The sequence below is a fragment of the Glycine max genome, chromosome 5 (assembly GCF_000004515.6).
Source record: "Glycine max cultivar Williams 82 chromosome 5, Glycine_max_v4.0, whole genome shotgun sequence".
Taxonomy (NCBI): domain Eukaryota; kingdom Viridiplantae; phylum Streptophyta; class Magnoliopsida; order Fabales; family Fabaceae; genus Glycine; species Glycine max.
The window spans coordinates 7,436,923-7,449,548 of record NC_038241.2 but is presented as its reverse complement, the minus strand read 5'-3'; the positions used below and the strand labels follow the sequence as shown (position 1 = coordinate 7,449,548).

At 31.1% G+C, this 12,626-nt stretch overlaps 1 non-coding gene across 1 annotated transcript; it reads right to left on the bottom strand.

Moving 5' to 3' along the window:
• Positions 1-8,431: 8,431 nt before the first annotated feature.
• On the bottom strand, positions 8,432-8,504 carry TRNAK-CUU (transfer RNA lysine (anticodon CUU)). Its single transcript has one exon. It is a non-coding gene; the product is annotated as a tRNA-Lys (tRNA).
• Between the last annotated feature and the right edge of the window lie 4,122 nt (positions 8,505-12,626).

Sequence of the window (12,626 nt, the reverse complement as noted above, 5' to 3'; positions counted from 1 at the left end):
GGATTTTCTATCATCATACCTTGTGTAGATTCAGAATTTATATCCTCTAATGAATCAACTGTTATGACTTAAGAATAGAGACAAATTAAGTAAAATTGAATAGACTAATGTTTTTTAAAAGAAAACATCTTATTTATAATTTCTCACCATGACATTGTATATCTTTCAAAGTGGAATCTATAGTTGCCTCATGTGGTGTGTCAGGCTGAGTCTTACTTTTTTTTTTTTTTTTACAGGATAGCTTTCCTATTCATCCTGGCTTTAGCTGAGGTAGATGGATTTGCATGTGTATCGTTTTGCATGTTGTCAATTGATATCGATGAAGCTGTTTGATATATCAATTCATCACCACAAATTTTTGAAATGCACAAAGAGAAAATTACACATCAAAGGAATTGCAAATGTGCAGTTGTGTAATAAAGAGAAAATTAAAGATGGAAGTTGAATTTAAGTACGTTGGAAAATGACCCATGTAACAATGATCAGACTCACATGTAAAGATATTGTATATAGAGGAGTAAGTTCTTGATGTAGAATCAGCTATGTGATTGATCTGCACATTTAAAGTTGAAGAATTTAGAACTCAGCTTGCAACAAAAGATGGAATATTTTGTAAATTAATAAAAAAAATGTTAATTGACATCAAGCAAGAGATGGCAAATATCAAATCTGCGTTTTGTGGATTAAATGTGATTAGATGTTTTTATATAATGGATTTCATAATTAATGAACAAATTTCTTTTGGCACAGAGCAAGATATGCAGTATCAAATCTTGAAATTAGCAGCCAAAACTACAACTAAAGATTCACGGGTAAATTAATAAAAAAATTTTAATTGACATAAAGCAGGAGATGAAAAATATCAAATCTGGGTTTGGTGGATTAATTGTGATTAGACATTTTTATATAATAGATTTGATAATTAATAAACAAATTTCTTTTGGCACAAAGGCAGAGATGGTAAGTATCAAATCTAGAGTTGTTGCAATAAAAAAGAAAGCTAAGCATGAAATTGAAATTAGAAGGCAAAACTACAACTAAAGATGCACGGTAGAAAAATTTGGTATATAGCAATTATTGCATTTCCATTTAGAGGCAGGCGTTGTTGCCAGTGCAGAAAAATTTGATATCAAAGGTTGTCCAATCTCTCTTTGATTGATCAATATGTGATATTTAGAATCCTCATTCCTAATGGAATCGAAATAATCCTTGCCTTGAATCTCTCTTTAGTTAGTACTGATTATATTTAATTTCAAGGTTAGCTGTGCAATAGCAATAAAGATAGAATTAAATAGTTTTTAAAATTACTTAATATGCCAATCTATTTTGCTGAGTGTAATGACTCATAATTAATGTTTAAGTAGCCAAAAAACTAAGTTTAATTGGTAAATGCCTGCTTATGTTTTAGTTTTTGTGTAATTCCCTAAAAAAAAACCTTAATTCATCAGTTATCTTGACTTGTTTACATTGATCAGCATTTTGACAACGATTGAATAGATTGCAATTTCGTAATAGTATGGAATCAAAATAATTCTTGTGTTGAATCTCTCTTTAGTTAGTACTCAGCAGAGAAAAGAAAAACCTTAATTCATCAGTTAACTTGAGTTGTTTACATTGATAAGGATTTTGACAACAATTGAACAGATTGCAATTTCGTAATAGTATTTCATAATAGAACAAAATACAATAGAATAGATTGCAATTTCATAACAATATTAACAAATAGAGTAATGCAAACCCAAAAAAAACTATTATTTCATTTAATGAAAGAGAAAAGAAGCAATTTTAGCTTCGAACTGCAAAATGAACTTAACCAAAATGACACAAAAATGAGATTCTACAAAACACCCAGCACTTAATGTTCCAACCACGTGGCCCATCCAAAGAGTGAAAAAACCACAAAAAGTGCCACGGGGAAAATATTACAATTTTCTCATACGATGATAAAAAACATTCAACACAACTTGTGAACAACATAATTCATTCAGCCTGACAATGCTTAGCTAATTTATTTGAGGAAACTTGGGCAGGTGAAATCTCAAAGTTTTTGGGTCCATCATTCAACTCATTAGAAGATACACGCTTAGTTGGTGTTAATGGAATACTGAGAAAAGGGTCATGATCCACGGTAACAGACACAGATTGCTGCATACAATATTAACTGATCAATAAGCTCAATTTTGTTGCCATCATCGCAAGATACACCAAGAAAAACACAGAAAGACAACGTTAGCTTACAAATTCAAGCTCTGTAGGGTCAGTCGAGTCAAGTATTGAACTCTTGATCTTGCAACATGGCTGCATGATATATGAATTGAGAGTAAAAAAAAATGGAATATATGGATACAGTCACAATAACTAAAATACACTTGACAAAAGACAACCTCAGTATCGAGAAGCATATCCATCACAACATTGATCAAGTCTGATTCATCTGAATATTTAAGAATAACAACATTCCTAAACCTTGGCTGTACCTTGACTTTGAATGCAAGGAAACAACCCAATAGCCTATCTAGTGCTTGAGGAGAGGCATTTAAATCAACATCACCATCCTTGCGGGAAAAAAAATCAATGAGTTAAAACAAACAATCAAAATGGATAGCAACCTAACAAATTTTGATTGTAAATTAAAAAACACTGCATGATAATACAATAACATACTTCTATTTTGAGCTCGTTGACTTCATCCGCCGATTGACCAATTAACTCTGCACATTCACGATCTTAGAGCAAAAATTTGGTCTGTTCGCCCTTGTGATTAAGCATCACTTCAACTCTATACCTGCCAATGTACATACCAGTATAAGAAAAAGTAGTTGATGAAGGCCATACCAATTAAGCAGTGAATCAATGACCTTAGTACAGGTTGATCGTTGTCTTTGCCACATGGACATGTGAATGGCACAGTTTCTATGTCAATTTTTTTGTGACATTGACCGCAAGCCGGATAGCACCATCTATGTCAAAACTGATCTAACCTCAATCCCTAAATCTAAAAGCCTATAAGAATAGAACAAATGCAAAACCCTAGCAAAGATTAGTTACATATTTAACAGTTTCAAATTACAAACACAAAAGTAACACATTGTCAAAATACCTCTCTCTGAATTCTTGGATTTCCAGCACAAGCTCGTTGATCATGAGTTTAGACGCCCTGAAAGAATTACTGACTGACGGCGGATATGATCCTGTAGATCAGACAAAAAAAAAACATTATTTAGTAATGAAAATTGAGAAATTTCACATTACACTAACCCTGGGCTTCCTTGATCCTGGCATGTGTCAAAAGAATAACGATGGACCTTTCATCTTCAACCTCATTCAAATAACACAAAAACTGTAAGCAGTAATTTTCCTAGAGTGTGCAGGATAGTACCTGTCCACTATCAGAACCAAACAACAATAAATGTATTAGTATATCAGTATCTAATCATCATCAAATACAAATAACAATTACTAGGGATGGGAATAGGCTAGGCTTCAAAAGGCCTGAGCCTAGCCTACGATGAATTTTTGAGGCCTGAGTCTGGCCTATAGCCTATCAAAGGCTTTTATTTTGGCTCGGCTTGATCTTTTTAAAAGCCTAGCCTAGCTTGATAGCCTTTTTAAAAGCCTTCTTCACATTAAATCTTTAATATTTCTTTGCTCTGGAGTAGGAACATAATAAGAAAGAAAGTTAAAGGAAACGTTAATAGGAATAGGAAAGCCAATAAAAATAATGAGGAATATAAAGGGGCACATGACACACACCTAAATTGTTATTAAAGTCTTGCTTGATTATAGGAATGAAAGTTATGGAGCAGTAATGTGTAATCAAAGTCTGCTAATTTTTTTTTAAAAATTAATTATACCCAAAAAATAATATAAGAATATATTGGTACCCAAAAAATAATATAAGTATATATACATATATATAGGCCGGCCTATCAGGCTTATAAGGTTTTTTAATAAGTCTAAGCCTGATTTATTTAATTTAATAAGCTTTTAAAAAAACATGAGCCTAACCTTTTAATTAAATAGGTCAGTTCAAGTCAGACTTTATGTAGGTTAAGTCGTAGGCCCCTGTAGGCCGGCCTGACCTATTCCCACCCCTAACAATTACACGCACTCAAAACTTAAATCCTAAAACATTGCCTCAAATCCTTTAATTTGAAAACAACCCTCGTATTTTTTTATGAGACATATCGGAATACCACTTCATCAACCACGCCAATAACGTATAAAGCAACCACAAGATAAACGCATGTTATTTGAAAAGCCATAAGTACCTCAATCAAAATCAATGCACAAATTGCAAATGATCTTACCAACCAAGAGTCCAGTTTCAAAATGACCAGCAATGACAGCGGAAAAATCAACAAATTTGAATTTCCTAAAAGGTAAGTGTTCCGTATCATATTGCCTAACAACAGTAACTCCAATAAAAGATAATTTATATTCATGATCACAAATTCTGAATTTCCCATCATTCTTCATAACTTTAAAGTTATGCATCACATAAGTCAAATTTTCTTTCAAATCAGTCTTCCAAGACTTTAGCTGATCTTGTTTGCAAACAACATGGATTTCATCTCCCTATAATATACAAAGTATATAAATACCTGATTGAATGGTCAATAATATAGTATATAATAATAAAAAAACGGGCAAAAACATAATCAGAATCAACAACCACCATTTCGGCTTGTTCAGACTTTTTAGGGATCCCAATGAACCAAAGATCAGTGATCCTTACAGAAAGCTTAAGAGTTTCCCTTGATCCATCTATCAACTTAATCTTATCAGGAACACGTGCCATAACTTTATATAAAATTGGTTGCTCGCAAATCTATATAAAATTGAATCCTCGTAAATCTATGATCTACACAATCGCAAACCTTGAACAACAACACCAAGAAAAACAGAACATTAGTTAAAAACCAAGCATATAGTCAAAGGGGAAAAAAATAAAATTACCACCTCAACCACAGGAAACCAAAGTTAACAACCTATGACAAAAAAAACAAAGAAGAAAACTCAGAAAACACACATAAGACCACAACAAACTGCATATGAATCAGTAAAAATAAACACCTGACCATGTGAGTAAACAAAGTTAACAAAAGAGGCGACAAACATATAAGAATGCATTAACACGAAACTTAACAAAGCATACAAAAAACAACCATCCTCAAGTTAAGGCTCAACTTCTCTCAGCCAAACCCAAACATGGGTACGAAAGTATAACTTTCATTTCTCGCACCCAAAACGAACAACCGAGCAAAGGAAAACTGTAAAATAAACGTAACTCATTAAAAAAAATGAAAGTTACAAAAACACCGAAAAAAGTTCTAAAATCAGGGGGATAAGGTAAGAGAGACATGCACAACATAAACATTACCTTTTCTTCTCACAGCCAAGCCCAACAACGGAGCAAAACCAAACTAGAAAACAAACTTCTCAACCAAAGAAAAGTTATAAAATCACAACCATGCACAACATAAAAGTTAGAAAACAAAGCACCAAAGTCAGAAAAACACGAAAAAAGAGTTCTAAAATCACCCGAAAAAGGTAACACATACAAACTGAAAACAAACCGAATGCAAAGACATTCAGCAAAAAAACATTACCTTTTTTCTCACAACCAAGCCGAGCAACGGAGCAAAATGAAATTGGAAAACAAAAAGAAAACTGAAAACAAACCGAAGGCAAAGACATTCAGCAAAAAAACATAACACAACCATGCTCAGTATACTAAAAAGCTCACACCTTGAAATCCAGAACCAAACAAAGAGAAAAGAAACAGTTTTGGTTTCCAACTCGAAAATGAAACAAACCAAAATGACACAACAACGACCAACGGGATTCCACAAAACACCCAAACCACGTGCCCAACCAAAGAGTGCAAGCTAGCTTAAGCATCATACACGATACAACAATTGTTTTTTAAGGAAAAAACAAACACATAAACCACACACGTGTTGCTGCTGAAGAAGAAACAAAAATGACAATAAAATGATCATAAACCCAACAAAAGGAACACATGACAATTTTCTAAGCACGGACACAATAATAATTTTCCTATACTTCTCTTTTATAATATAGAATATAAATATATTAAAGTATCAATATTTCAAGTAAATAACAAACTAAACTGAACACTTCTAAATTAACTTCTTTACCCACATCTATCCGGCAAATATGAGAACCTTTACTCATTTAAGACTATATTAGAGTGTACTTCGATGTAATGAATCTAACTCATTTCACATTTTACTATAGTTATATAATGCATTACTTCTAAATAATGACATCACCTTATAGAAATTTTTATCGTGAGTGATTTATATATTCATTAGTCACAAATTTTATACTGGTTGTCGACAACCTAATTAACACATTTTTTTTCTTCTTTATCCAAGCTTTGAAATCGACAGGAGTTACGAAGTTTTACGTACGATTTTAAGAAAAAATTGAAGTTATAGTTTTTGTTATTCTTTTATTATAAACCAAGCTAATTAATATACCTTTTAAGGAATTATATGATAAACAGAAGAAATGGCTGCATGGTTCAATTCTTTCTTTTTTTTAGGAAAGCTATGCATTAATCCTGAACATATTTTAATTGGACCAGAAACTTCTTGAATATAAAGAGTATTCTCCACCTGTCATGATAACCATTTTCAGATATATATGCTTCTATAAATTTTGGGGATTGTTGACAAGAACCATATATAGACTGAGGCACCACACAATATAAGAATTTTGCTAAAAGGACTGTAGTTGGTGGGGGCGAGGGCATCCCTTAGGAAGGACCATTGAAACGATGAGTGTTGTTATTATTAGATAATTATTTGGATGTGAAGAGAATATGTTTATTGGTATGCATGATGTAATGTGTCCAACTCCCTCGTGGGCCTAGCGTAATTAATACAACCAATTTGTGGTGAGTATCTTACCATGCATACTTGAGTACCAAACATTACATTTAAGTCAGACCATGTGGGAAGAAGATAAAAGTGAAAAGAGTTGTCGATCGAAGACTATGTTTTATATAATTATATCAGGTGAAAGAGTTGTCGATCGTTGTTGTATTTAAAAATGAAAAAAATATTTTATTGATCGGGAAATACAATAAAATTAAGTAAAATTGTTCCAGTAACTATAAAATCTCATATAATTTAAGACTTGAGGTTGTAATTTATTTACAAAGATCTTTTTTTTACATAGATTTTTTTTTAAACGTCTTTTATAAGAATAAAATTGCGATGATCTATCAAGCACCTAAGCGAACAATATCTCAGATATAGAAACCTTAATGATGCTTGTGATGTGATTTGGTTCGATTTATATACAAAAAGTCATACAAACCAAACATAAGATAAAGATACTTAAATATAACATCAAATCCAATCCAAACCAACAAAACTAATCCTTTGCTGTCTGATTCAGTTTTGTGATTTTTTAATTTTTAACTATTATCGTAATTTAAACCTGTCAACTAAACTTACATAATTATCATATAATTTTAAAAATAAATTTTATTTTTATTAAATTTTGTTTAACATATTTTGATTAAAAATTATTATCTTCACTTTTATTTAACATTAATATAAAATAATATTACCAATTATTATTATAATATAATAGTAATTTATATATCACTTAATATTTAATATTATTTTTTAACAATCTTAGTACATCATTGTTAATATATGAAAGTAAAATATACATCTTAATTAAAAAAAATGAAAAATAAAAAATTATTTAATACTTATTGTAAATTGTCGTAATAAAAATTAATATAATTATATTATACAATCTGTTTTGATTTGATTTTTTATAATAAGATGCGAAAATCAAACAATACCGCACAAAATGTGGTTTTTTAGATTTTTGGTTTTTTTAATTATTTTTAATCGATTTGACAATTTAATCACTGTACAACTATGTAGTTGAACGCATGAACTGCAAAATCTGCGCCTCTTTAATTTCCAGCGACGCACTCTTAACTAGTAATTCTCCTACCATGCATATTTGTTTCTTCAACTGGGTTGTTGATTTGCACGACCTCTTCCATCTTCCGTTGTCACAAGAATGCTCACAATGATGCAAGAGGCAATACACATTTTAAGTTAAATAATAAATACAAACTTATTGCTAATATAGTTTCTTAATTATTTTTTTTCAAATTCTATTTTTTTATGAAGCTTATGTGAACGAATTAACATGTTTTAAAAGTATTTTTTTGAGGAAAAAGCTAAAACAAATCAATGCACTCTCATTTTTCTAATAATATTAAGCAAAGGCAAACTCAATCATGATTCCTTGCCCCAAAATTGAAGAGAGAAAAAAATAATGTTGTTAAATAAGATGCAAGGAAGACAAGTAGAAAACAATAAAATTTCAAAATTAATAAACTTGAAATTAATAAAAAAAAAAATCAAAACGCCCACCGTGGGGCTCGAACCCACGACCACAAGGTTAAGAGCCTTGCGCTCTACCAACTGAGCTAGACGGGCTTATGACTTTCATTACTATATCAAAGTAAAAAAATGTATAATCCGAAGAATCCCATTTATATCAATGTTGAACATTTCCTTTTTTTTCTTCTTCTTAAAATCCTATTTGTAGTTGATTTCCACTCTTGGGTGGGTTACTTCGCGAACTTTAATTGTTGATATAATTTCGAGTAGAAGATATTTGTAACTGAAAAAATGTTACATTTGGTTTGACTTGAATTAATTAGATGCATCTAAGATTCAAATTAATTAGGTGTTTAATATAATATTCAGATATCATTATTATGATTTAAATATGTTTTTAGTTTTTAAGTTTGAGTAATTATTTTTTTAGTCCTTCAATAAAATTTATTTTTTATTAATTTATTAATTTTTTTAAAAATTACTTTTAGTCTTTCTCATTCTTTACATTCTTTACATTAATGATGTTATTATTTGTGATGATTTATTATTGTCAATTTTTTTAAATTTATTTATTTTTAAATGATTTATGACAATTTAAAACAATCAAAATATATATAAAAAAATTACGATAATTTTACATCTATTTTTTTTTATTTTTCTTCTTTAAAACCAAAAAAATATATAAAAAAACAACTATCAAACCACATGAGTCAAATATTTCGGTGGTTTAAAATCATCAGAAATAATTTTTCAAAAAAAAGAAGTTTAAACATAAATTTTTATAGTTAAAAACCATTACAAATTATAAAATCATAAACAAATTGAACAAAGAAAGACTAAAAATAACTTTTTCAAAAATTTGAGTACTAATAAAAATAAATTATTTTTTAATGAAAAAAATAATTATCCAAATTTGAAGGATTAAAAATATCGTTAAGCCTAATAATAATAATAAGACTTAAGTATAATTTTGGTCTCTCTACTTTGCTAACCTCCAATTTCGGTTCCTTCATTTTAAAATAGAGACATTTGATTTTCTTATTTTAAATTTTTTAATTTTAGTCAAATTTTCAATCTTGCTTGTGTTTTATTTCTTTTATTTTGATCCAGTTGAATCCTACCTTAACATATTCATTTAAGGTACCATGTGAGTGAAAAACCTTGTCGGGTGCTTAAGAGTACATGACAAGACAGACCAAACATTGGTAAATCAGGTCACTCTCACTAGGTAAAATTATTGGAAGACCAGTCAGGGACACACTGTTTTGTGAGAATGCTCCAATCATGTGGGATCAGCATAAGCTTAAAGGAGTACTTAAATCAAGTGTATTTACCCCCAAGGCCTAGACTCCGAAGAGTTCGCTAGGGTCTCTTCCTCCTGATTCAGGTCTAATCCATAAAACATTTTAGCATACAGACTCTATCTATGAACTGTACACAACACACGACTCCTCAATTGTAGAAGCAAGCTTCATGATGATGAATCAAGTTGATTCAAGTAGTTTTGATGATGAAAAAGATGATGACAAAAAGCCCAAAGAATGATTTCAAGATTGAGTCAACAAGTTCAAGATCAAGTTTAATTTCAAGCTTCATGAGAAGAAATCAAGAAGATTCAAGAATCAAGAGAAGTTTGATTTCAAGATTCAATAAAGGATGAATTCAAGATTCAAAGAGAAGAAAGCAAGAAGACTTCACAAGGGAAGTATTGAAAAGATTTTTCAAAAAACAAACATAGCACAATTTTGTTTTTCAAAAGAGTTTTTCTCAAATTTTCTAAGTTATCAGAATTTTTACTCTCTGGTAATCGATTACTAGTTTCCTATAATCGATTACCAGTGGCAAAGTTTGATTTCAAAAAGTTTTTAACTGGATTTGCAACGTTCCAATTGATTTCAAAATGGTGTAATCGATTACAAAATATTGGTAATCGATTACCAGTGTATCTGAACGTTGAAATTCAAAATCAATTGTGAAGAGTCATATCCTTTCATAAAAAGCTTTGTGTAATCGATTACATGGTTTTGGTAATCGATTACCAGTGACAAGTTTTGAATAAAAATCAAAAGATGTAACTCTTCCAATGGTTTTTAGTTTTTCTCAAGGTCATAACTCTTCCAATGATTTTTTTTTACCAGACTTGGAGAGTCTATAAAAGCCAGACCTTGACTTGCATTTAAAATAACTTTTCCAATTTACTTTTGAATATCTTCTTCTTCCTTTGCCAAAAGCTTTCAAAGTTTTATGGTTTCCAAACCTTGTTCTTTCTCAGAAAACAAAAGTGTGTTATTCATCCTTTTCTTTTTCTTCTCCCTTTGCCAAAAAGAATTCGCCAAGGACTAACCGCCTGAATTCTTTTTGTGTCTCTCTTCTCCCTTTTCCTAAAGAACGGAGGACTAATCGCCTGAATTCTTTTGTGTTTCCCTTCTCCATTTTCTAAGAATTCAAAACGACACAGTCTGAGAATTCTTTTGATTCTTCTCTTTCCCTTAAACAAAAGATTTCAAAGGACTAACCGCCTGAGATATCTTTTTGTTTTCCCTTCACAAAGTTTCAAAGGACTAACCGCCTGAGAACTTTGTCTTAACACATTGGAGGGTACATCCTTTGTGGTACGAGTAGAGGGTACATCTACTTGGATTGTTGTAACTGAGAACAAGAGAGGGTACATCTCATGTGGATCAGTTCAAGTGGAGGGTACATCCACTTGGTTGTTCAAAGAGAACAAGGGAGGGTACATCCCTTGTAGATCTTTGCTTGTAAAGGATTTTACAAGGTTGAAAAGAAATCTCAAGGATCGCAGGTCGCTTGGGGACTGAATGTAGACATAGGTTGTTGCCGAACCAATATAAAATTCTTATGTTTGTCTTCTTCTTCCCTACACTCTTTAATTTTCACTGTGCACTTTAATTATCGCTTTTACTTTTGGTTAAGTTTCTATTTTTGTTCTTTACTTTCTTAACATTATAGTAAAAGCCTAATTGAATTTAGTAACATTAAGAAGGATAAATTTTTAATTAATAAAGGTTCATTAATAATTAATTCAACCCCCCCTTCTTAATTATTCCGAGGCCACTTGATCCAACATCAATTGTTTTCAAAATAATTTTATCTTGTCGTGCTTGTGATTAAACTCGTCGGGTCCCCACAATGGTTCCCATTACAATACTCGTTGCGCATTAACTCGACACCCTTAAAGAATCTTATAATCATGTGATTGTACGATTCATAGCTCAAAACTCAATGCACATATGTATTACAAATCAATACATACTCAATTTATCACATACACTCGGTCTCAATCACGATGATATAATCCCAAAGTAACATGTTATCACACCTCATGAATCATATACACTTTATCTATGAACTATGCAATACACACAACTACTTAATTATTTTCAAAATCATTTTAACTCCTCGTGTCTCAAAGTGATACAACTCACCGGGTTCCCATGGTGGATCCCATCACAATACTCGTCGGGCAAAAACTCGTCGCCCTTAAAGGATCTTACAATTGTGTGATTGCACAGTTCATAGCTCACAACTTAATACATACAACATCTCAATACACATGTATCTCACCATTCATCACAGGTTCAATTTGTCACTTACTCACAATTTGAATCACCATTTCATAATCTTAATGTAACAATTTATACAAAAATATTTCTCACAACATGGGGAGTAAATCCACTCAAACAATTTCACACAATTATATTAAAATTAATGAATCAAAATCATAGGTCAAAAACACGAAAACACCTAGAACATTCAATTTTATCAACCAATTCACATTAGGACATCAATTGGTCAGTCAAACACAATAATGTCGTATTTATAATCGTAAGAAAAATTATAATTCAATAAACATCCCAAAATAAACCCCAATTTACTTCTAAGGATCCCTACACATGTTCATTCTAACCCCAATTGCGATAAACTCATTCCTTACCTCTAAGCGGACTCACGTGTGTATTCCAATAGCGATAACGACATCTCTAGAGTTTTCTAAGATTCCTCAAACTTTTCCTCTGGTTGTTCTATTAGAATTTTCAAGCGTTAGAGCGAAGGAGAAGAGATTGAAGCTTTCATTTTACTGTCTCCGTGTGAGAGAAGTTTCTATCTCTATGGACATTATTTCACAAATTCCAACGGTGAAGGTGTGCGAACATGAATTTTGAACCTGGTGTTTAAATTTCACAACAATCCAATGGT